Here is a 10,414-nt window from a genome sequence, read left to right on the forward strand (position 1 = left end):
TAGTTGGGCCAAGTACCACCCGAATTTTAATTTCAGCTGACAGTAGGATGTTGTACCATGTGTATTATATGTAGATAGATGCATCATAGTATAGTATGACTAGTTTGTATGTATGTAGCCGCTAGTTTTGGCTGGTAGTAGTAGCAGTATGACTAATCTGATGTAGACATTTTTGTATCAAACACTGACACCTGTAGCTGGTGTTATACCCATATATATAAAATAAACCTTTTCACGTTTTCTTTTATTTTCCATTCTTTTAAGCATTTACATTTATTTTACTGTTTTACCGTTACATATTTTAAAATGTTGTTTTTATTCACAACCATGTTGTATCATTTATTTTTCCCAAATTTTTCAAATTATTTCCAAATGATTTACTTAAACATTACATTGTTTTCCTTCCAATGTCAACTGTTTAAATTTTGTTTTAATATCATACAAATTGTTTCCTTATTCATATCACATGTTTAGTAAACTGTTATTAAGAGAACCAATTGTTTTATTATCAAAACAATGGCACCTTAAAGAAAAACAAGACATGACTCATCTAATGGAAATACCGAGGGTCAGAACAATAATAATAACCCCATGGACCAGATGTTCCACCTCATGCAACAATAGATGATGATGATGCAGCAACAGATGCAGCAGTAACAACAATAATTTCAACAACAAATGTTACAACAAGCCATTCATCGAGAATAACAAGCACCACCAGTAGCACCGGTAGTTACTTTTAAGCAGTTCCAGTCGGTGAAGCCTCCGGAATTCGAAGGTTCCGCAGATCCTATAAGGGCGAGTGCTTGGTTAAAAGAAATGTAAAAGGCCTTTGTGTTAGTAAAAGTTGAGGAAGATCAGAAAACGGATTTCGCTAGTTACTTTCTGAAAGGTGAGGCCAATTACTGGTGGGAATCGAAGAAAGCTTTGGAGGGCGAAGGTGTAGTGACTTGGGATAGATTTACTGATCTTTTTCTGGAAAAGTATTTTCCTCATTACATAATGAATCAAATGGAGATCAAGTTCTTGGAGTTGAAGTAGAGTAATTTGTCGGTCACGGACTATGAAGTGAAGTTCACTGAATTGGCTAGGTTTGTTCCTGAGCAGGTAGATACTGATGAAAAGCAGGCCAAGAGGTTTCAGCAGGGATTGAAGCCATGGATCCGTAGTAGGGTAGCAGTGTTCAAGCTGACAACTTATACAGCCGTTGTTCAGAAGGCCAAGATTATCGAGGGAGAAGATGAAGCGTCTCAAAAGGAAAAGGGACCAGGAAGTTTCTAGAACGCGGGATTTCAAGTCCGGGGAAATATGAATTTTAGAAGGACAGAGAAGGGCAACCAGAGGACGGGTAACCGACTCCCAGCCCCAAATCAACAAAGACTTATCCGACCATCAATACCTGATTGCAGAACATGTGGGAAGAAGCATACCGGGATTTATAACAAGCCAAATGTTACATGGTTTAAGTGCAAGCAGAATGGACACTACTCTGGAGAATGTCCGATGGGGAAGGGAGAAGTCACTTGTTTCCCATGCGGAAGAAAAAGATACATTGCCAAAGACTATAGAGGAACATCAATGGCCGCCAGCATTCCAAGGGTTTTAGCATTACCTCCGCCACCACCACGAAATCAGCCCAGGGCAAGGACTTTCAAAATATCAATGAAAGAAGCTGTACAGAGTCCGAATGTGGTTGCAGGTACGCTTCCTGTGAATTCTATAAATGCTTAAGTACTAATTGATTCTAGAGTTACGAGGTCTTTTATTTTTGAAGAATTTATTCCTAAGTTACATTGTGAGATTCATCGGTTAGACGAGACATTAATTATAAAGTTAGCAAACGATGATCAGATTGCGGTAGATCGAGTGTGTCCAGGTTGTGATATTGAAATAGCGGGACATCATTTCTCAGTTGACTTAATACCTTTCAAGTTAGGAGAATTTGATGTTATTTTAGGAATGAATTGGTTAGCCAGTCATAATGCTCAGATTGATTGCGCGAATAAGAAGGTGAATTTATGAACCGAAGAAAATGCAACAGTAATATTTAAAGGCGAAAAGCAGAAGCAGAGATTCTTAACGATGATGCAAATGAGTCAATTGTTATGACAAGGATGTCAAGCTTATTTATCCTATGTATTGGATACGGAAAAAGAAAGTTCAAAGATCGAAGATATTCCTGTAGTTTTTGAGTTTCCCAATGTCTTTATAGATGAACTTCCAGGACTACCTCCGGATCGAGAAATCGAGTTTACCATCGATTTGGCACCAGGAACTAAACCAATTTCAAAAGCTCTGTATCGAATGGCGCCTGTTGAAATGAAAGAGTTAGCAAAGCAATTGCAGAATCTTCTCGACAAAGGAATCATAAGGCCCAGTGTATCCCCATGGGGTGCACCAGTGTTGTTCTTAAAGAAAAAGGACGGTAGCATGCGACTATATATCGAGTATCATGAGCTGAACAAGTTAACTATCAAGAACAAATATCCTTTGCCCCGATTCGATGACTTATTTGATCAATAGAAGGGAGCGGCATGGTTTTCAAAAATCGACTTACGATCAGGCTATCATCAATTGAAGATCAAAGCGGAAGATATTCTGAAGACTGCATTCCAAACGAGGTATGGACATTACGAATTTCTTGTGATGGCGTTTGGACTAAACAATGCACCAGCAGCATTTATGGATTTGATAATTGAGTATTCAAGAAATACCTGGATACGTTTATCATTGTATTTATTGATGACATCTTGATTTACTCGAAAACTGAAGAAGAACATGCAAAGCACCTGAGAATGACATTGGAAACGTTGAGAAAGGAACAACTTTACGTGAAATTTTCGAAATGCGAATTTTGGAATAAGGAAGTGCAATTTCTAGGTCATATCATTAGTGTTGAAGGAATTCAAGTCGATCCAGCGAAGATTGAAGCTATTTTAAACTGGGAAAGACCAACGACTTTGACGGAAGTCAGAAGTTTCTTGGGATTAGCAGGTTATAGAGAAGATTTGTTAAAGACTTTGCAAAGATAGCCAAACCACTGACCAAGTTGACCCGGAAGAATGAAAAGTTTGAATAGAATGAGAAATACGAAGAAAGTTTTCAAGAATTGAAGAATCGACTAGTAACCACCCCTGTGCTTGTTTTACCTGATGATCAAGGAGATTTTGTCATTTATAGCGACGCTTCTTATCGAGGACTTGGATGTGTTTTGATGCAACATGGCAACGTAATCGCATACGCTTCTAGACAGTTAAAGCCTCATGAGCAGAAATATCCGACACATGATCTCGAACTAGCAGCAATTATATTTGCACTGAAACTCTGGAGGCATTATCTATTTGGAGAAAGGTGTGAAATTTACATGGATCATAAAAGTCTAAAGTATATTTTCACGCAGAAGGAACTCAAAATGAGACAATGACGTTGGCTAGAACTAATCAAAGATTATGACGTATCAATCAACTATCATCCAAGCAAAGAGAATGTTATAGCGGATGCATTAAGCCGAAAGGAAAGATTGAACCTGTTAATATCTTCAGAAGATTTGATCAAAGAATTTGATAAATTGGAGATTTAGGTTCATGTTCCAGAAAGTTCCAATGAAACGATTTATGCCATGACTTTTCAGCCCGAATTATTGGAGAAGATAAGAAGGTGTCAAGAAGAAGTAATGAATCACGAAATCAACAATTTTCCAGGAGAAAAAATTACCATCCAGAAAGATGATAAGGGAATTTTTCGAGTTGCTTTGAGAATCTGGATACCTAATGTATCGGAATTAAAAGCGGAAATTTTACAAGGCGCTCACAGCTCAAGATATTCAATTCATCCTGGAAGCACCAAGATGTATAGAGATCTGAAGGAAAACTTTTGGTGTCCAGATATGAAGAAAGAGATAGCAGATTGGGTCAGTAAGTGTTACACATGTCAACGAGTCAAAGCAGAACATCAACGCCCGAGCGGATTACTACAACCACTAGATATTCCAGAATGGAAATGGGAGCACTTAGTTATGGATTTCGTAGTGGGGGTTCCAAGGACCAGGGCAAATCACAATGCAATTTGGGTTATTATCGACCAATTAACGAAGTCATCACATTTCCTTCCAATCAACGAAAGTTTTTCGCTTGACAAGTTAGTACATTAATATTTCAAGGAAATTATGACGCGTCATGGAGTACCTGTGTCCATAGTATCGGATCGAGATCCCCATTTTAATTCGAGATTTTGGAAACAATTCCAGGAATGTCTAGGAACCAAATTAAACATGAGCACTGCTTATCATCCACAAACGGACGGGCAAAGTGAAAGGACTATACAGACAATTGAAGATATGTTACGTGTTTGCGCAACAGATTTTAAAGGCAATTGGGACGTGCACTTACCGCTAGTGGAATTCTCTTATAACAACAGCTATCATGCGAGTATCGAAATGCCACCTTATAAAGCTTTATATGGAAGAAAATGCAGATCACCTACATGTTAGGATGAAGTCGGAGAACGCAAAATTCTAGGTCCAGAACTGATTCAGCAGACCAAGGCAAAAGTAGAACTTATTCGAAAGCGACTCGAAGCAGCGCAAAATCAACAACGTAAATATGCAGATCCAACCAGAAGCGTATGGACTATCAAGAAGGGGAACATGTACTAAAGGTATCACCATGGAAGGGATTGACTAGGTTTGGCAATAAAGGCAAGCTAAAGCCTCGATACGTCGGTCCATTTCAAATTCTGAAGAGAGTCGGAAAAGTTGCATACGAATTAGCTTTACCGCCCCATATGCAGCATATTCATAATGTATTTCATGTGTCAATTCTTAAGAAGTATATTCCTGATTCAAGGCATGTAATAGAATATGAGCCGATAGAGCTTTAGGCAGATTTATCGTATATAGAGCAGCCGGTAAAAATTTTAGATCGGCAAGAGAAAGTCTTAAGAAATAAGTATGTACCATTAGTGAGAGTTTTGTGGAGAAATCCCGTGGTTGAAGGATCATCCTGGGAGCTTGAGAGTGATATGTTAGAAAAGTACCCTCAGTTATTTTCATAGCGTGATTCTGAGGACAGAATCCTATTAAGGGGTGAGAATGTAACGACCGAGAAATTATACTTGTATTATATTCTAATAAAGATAATTTATGGGTATTATTATGTGATTAAGTGTGTTGAGTCATAAAACCCTAACTGCTATGTGCTACTTGTTGTCTGTTTTGATCGGAATGTGTTTCGGGTATTATTGAGTGTTTTATTATAAGTTATGGGTTTTATATCAAAATCCGTACAACTCAAACAGTGTTTTAAAAGCCCTTAGTTCAAACAAAATCATTGGCCCTATTTTGCCAAGAACGGCCTACACCACATCGATATTTTGAACATCTAGACATTTTACAAATTTACCTTTTTCGTGAAAAACGATTTTTCCGGCCCCTTCGGGTGTCAAAAACCCCACAAAAATCACATTTCTATTTTTATATGATCATGAAATTATCAAACATCATTTTTTTTGCATGTTTGTAATATTCACAATTTTTGGGAATTTTTGGCATATATTTTGTATTTATTGGATATTTAAAAATTCATAATTAATACCCAAAAATTATAAAAATTGGGGCCAAATATTTTTATTAGATGTGTAATTGGACTCTTAATTTTATTTAAGGGTATTATTTTTGCTAGTATAAATAGTTAATTTTCCATTAATTAATTAATAATTAGTTATAAAAAATCAGTAATTAATCATAAAATTCAGAAAAGGGGAATTAGGGTTCTTTAGTGTTCTTGTGTATCGAAGCCAATTTGATCGTGATAGGAGTGTTAAAAATTGAAGTGTAAGTAACCGATTTGAAGCCTGAATCCTGTTCTATCAGATTATCACATCAAAATCATCATCAGAGGTATCGATTTTTAATTTTAATTTTTAGAATTTTATTCGAATTTGGGGGTTTTCGTTTTGTTGATTGTTGCTATGATTTAATGTTGTAGATGGATAGATCATCTTGTTCTCGTTCTGTTAATGATTTTTGTGTGATTTTTCGACTCTGATTTTGGGGTGGCCGGAAAGCGGCGCCACCGCCGCGTTCTTCGGTTTTCCGGCTACTACAGCGATTGTTGATGGTTTAGAGTTGCATAGTTAGCTTCGTAGGATCCGTAGGAGTCGATTTCAGTAGGTTTCGACAGTGTTTGATGTTGTGTGGCTGCCGGATTGTGTTGCCAGAACCTGGGTTCGTCGCCGGGTTTTAGAACCGGCCAGCGAACCGGGTGTTCGACCTGATTTCAATCTACTAAACCCTAATCCAACCTTCTGAAAACTGTGTTTGTATTTTAATTAATTTCTTTTATTGTATAAATCAGAAAATCAGTTTTAATAATTCTAAAAACCAATTAAAAATCAGATTTAAAATTTGAAAAAAATATTATAATTAATTTCTAAATTATTTTAGTAATTTGGAAATTTAAAATTATTTATTTATTTATTTAATTATTTATCTAATTATTTATTTAATTATCTATTATTTAATAATTAAGTAATTAATTAATAAATAAGATTAAATGTATTGAATAATTTGATTAATAATTCGATAATTAATCGAATAATTAGAGTAACTCGTAATTCTAAGAGTAGTATTTTGATAAGTTGGAATTAGTATTCGAGCGTTCGTTTATTTATACGATCAGAGTTGTAATAATTATTCGTATCGAATAATTAGTTATTAATAATCGATTAATCATATCATTTGTAATAATTTATAATTAATTCTAAAATTAGGAATTAATTATTTTAAAATATAATAATTCTTAAATAATTATTTTAAAAAATAATTAAGGTTTAATTAATTATGATTAATTAATTATAATTGATATATAATTAATTAAATCTTGTTTATTGCGTAACAATTAGACCGTTAGTCCGATTTAAGTGAAATGAAGACCCTTAGACTCAAAAAAATGACCCGATTCCATAAAAAATAATTATAAATCATAATTTCTTTCGGAAGTGAGTCGGCTTGTGGTGATTAATTGTTTATAGGCCCTATTAGGGGTAGAATCGAGTCTAATAAATCCAAAAAAAAATTATGAAGTGAAACAGATAGTGTTAGTTAATGCGAGTATAAGCCTAGTATGGATTCTAAAAATAATTATGAGTCTAGAATTAATTATGTGCTATGTGCTTTACGTGATTATGTGAACCTTATGTGTTATATTATTTATGCGAGTCCGATAGAATCGTTTGGGTAGACTATTAGGGTTATGTGGTATCAATTCGAGATACGCGTATGAGATAAGTTATCTAAACGAATATCTTTCCTTCATAGATTTTGTACCCACCAGGCGAATCAAGCCAGAGATAGAAGGCAGTGAAACATACGAGGTGAAGTACGCACCAGGCAAGTTTTTCTCCTATTATAAGTTCAGAATAGTGAAATATATCCAACTTTCCATATCAATTACACCTTGATAATTCTTGTTCACATATACTGATGCACAATTATTGATCCATATTTCTATTGCATTTTGATTCTTTATTTCTCCCAATTTATTAAATCCTCTATTCATTTTCCAATACTTTTACCCTTGTTACATATACTCTGATATATCCTGATGTTGGGATACATCGAAAGCATACCGATTGTTCCAGATGCTAAGCTATGGACTGGACTGTTACGATACGGGCGGGTATTAACCGGACCCTTGATTATTAGGCCATAGTTGCCTGGGTACCCCTTATGTTGGTTAGGTCTATGTATTTGGGTATAGATCCGTACTGTATCCTGACTAATCAGCGGGTTATAGTGCATATGTGGTTCTTGTTTCCAGTCTCGTTCATTTGGCACTCTCCAGTAATGGCAAGTTATTATTCTATACAGAAACAGATGGTTGTTCAAACCAGCAGATTACAGTTCACTTATTCTTCTCTCTTTACACTATATATATATATATATTGTTGCAGGCTTGTTGAGCAATTTTGGCTCACCCCCTTTTATTGTTGTTCACCTTGTTTTTCAGTTAAGGTAGAGAATGAAACCCATCAAAACCCGAGTAGTCGAGAAGCGAGTCAAGCAGCAGGACCCTCTAATACCAAGGGTGTTTGTCCCTATCCCAGAAGAGAGCTTTGAGTTTCCATATCAGGTGCAGCAGGAAGAGTAATAGTTGTAGTTTGAATAAAAGATGTTTAGTTTAAAATGTGAATAGAATAATGTTTTGTAATAAAGAGAGTTCTTGAGACAGGTTGTGTAAAATGGTTTGTAATAAAGTTGGTTTGTAGTTCTTGTTTTCAATCCTTAACCTTGAAAAGATCTTGAGTAGTAGTAGTTCGGGGTAATTATTTTATTTATATTATGCTTGTACAGGATTAGTAAGTAGTTAGTATTAATAATGCCCCATATCTATACCCCGGATTTGGAGGGTGTTATATTACCCTCAGGAGGAGTGTGTTCCACAGTTTTCTTCCTTGTTTCCCATTCTGCTTCCTTCTGCACTTCTTCTTCAGCCCCAGCTTCATCTTCCGAAACTTGAGCTTTTTCTTAGGTTGCAACCTTCCCAGACCTCAATGTAATTTCCTTGACTTGCTCTTTGTCTTCCTTCTTGCCTGGAACTTTTGTGTCACTAGGTAGAGTACCCGTTTATCGATTCAGCAAGGCATTGGCAATCTGCCCAATTTGATTTTCCAAGGTCTTGATAGACACCGCTTGGCTCTTGTACATGATCCTCTACTCCTCCAATTCAGATTTTTTATTAGATTGTTGTAGCTGGAGTTGTTGTCTTGGTGCATATTGTGCTTGCTGAAAATCAGGAGGGTTGTATTGCTTTGCTACATACTGCTGATAAGGCTGTTGGACCGCATTCTGAGTATTGCTCCAGCTGAAGTTAGGATGATTGCGGTTGTTGGGATGATAGTTGGCTGGAACTGGGTGCCGCGACCTCTGAAAGTTGCTCACGAACTGAGCGGATTCACTAGATATAGCACGCTAATCCGTCTCATACGCTCCAGCACAAAGCTCACAGACAGTAGCGATCTGATTAACTCCATAATTTGCCAAAGAATCCACCTTCACCGTCAAAGCCTTAAGCTGAGCAGCTTTAGCAGTAGCTGTATCTACCTCTAGAATTCCTGCTATCTTGCCTTGAGTTAGTCTCTGAGAAGGGTTCTGGTATTCATTAGCAGCCATCAGATCAATCAACTCATAAGCTTCATCGTAGCTCTTAGCCCATAAGGCTCCACCAGATATTGCATCAAGCATGGGTCTAGACTGTGCTCCCAAGCCATTATAAAAGCAGTTAATAATCATCCAGTCAGGCATCCCATGATGAGGACACTTCCTAAGCATCTCCTTATAACGATCACAAGCCTCACATAAAGACTCTCCCAATTGTTGTGTAAATTGAGTAAGAGCATTCCTGATTACAGCAGTCTTCACCATAGGAAAGAACTTTGTATGAAACTTTTGAGCAAGATCTTCCCATTAAGAGATAGAGCCTGGAGGTAGGGAATGTAACCAACACTTAGCTTTATCCCTCAGAGAGAATGGGAAAAGTCTTAGCTTATAGCATCTTCAGACACATTATTGAATTTGAAAATGTCACTGATCTCGATGAAATCAATAATATGCATATCGGGATCGTCCGTCAGAGAACCCTCAAACTAGACCGAGTTCTACACCTACTGAATTGTGCTAGCCTTGATTTCAAAAGTGGTAGCCGCGATGGATGGTCTAATAATACTAGACTGAATATCATTGATCTTCAGTTGAGAGTAATCCATCAAAGCCTTCGTATTTTCTTCTGGTTCACCCATTCCAACAAGTGCTTCTTCTTCAACTTTCTCAACTAAGACCTCTTCTACGACTTCCTCCTCCGCTTTATCCAATGTTCTCTTTCGAGATCGAGAACACGTTAGCATACACGCTCCCTAGAATACCTGAAAAAGCAACAAAGAAACAAGTAAGTAAAATATTCGAGTCAGTGAACTTTAACGACCACTGATGTCAAGAACATAAACTAAAATTAAACCACGAGTCCCGGCAGCGGTGCCAAAAGCTTGTTAGGGTGAAAACACGCGCTAATATTACACACAAGTATACGTGTTCGCAAGTAATATATAATTATTTCTAGTTCATTCCCATAGAGACTCTTTTAGATTAACTTGAATTTATGCACTTATGCAACAATGGTATGGTTATTATTCAGTGCTAAGATGATAAAAAGTTGAGATTGTTTATAACTACGAGATTGTAATAACTAATATTAACTAAGAGAATTAAGGTTGATTTACTTATATGACACAAATATGGGATTCTAACTTCATTAAATACTTCATTCAATGGCCTTTTTATTTTTACCCTTAGCATGCAATGGTGATGACACTAATCAGATAACACGAAACTAGTAAACGCCAACTTTCGTTGTATGAATAC

At 36.5% G+C, this 10,414-nt stretch overlaps 1 non-coding gene across 1 annotated transcript; it reads left to right on the top strand.

Annotated features, from left to right (window-relative positions):
- Window positions 1-9,299: 9,299 nt before the first annotated feature.
- LOC141687556 (small nucleolar RNA R71) lies at window positions 9,300-9,406 on the top strand. The gene has a single exon (XR_012561051.1). It is a non-coding gene; the product is annotated as a small nucleolar RNA R71 (small nucleolar RNA).
- The last annotated feature ends 1,008 nt before the right edge of the window (window positions 9,407-10,414 follow it).

The sequence above is a fragment of the Apium graveolens genome, chromosome 9 (assembly GCF_009905375.1).
Source record: "Apium graveolens cultivar Ventura chromosome 9, ASM990537v1, whole genome shotgun sequence".
In the NCBI taxonomy this organism is placed as follows: domain Eukaryota; kingdom Viridiplantae; phylum Streptophyta; class Magnoliopsida; order Apiales; family Apiaceae; genus Apium; species Apium graveolens.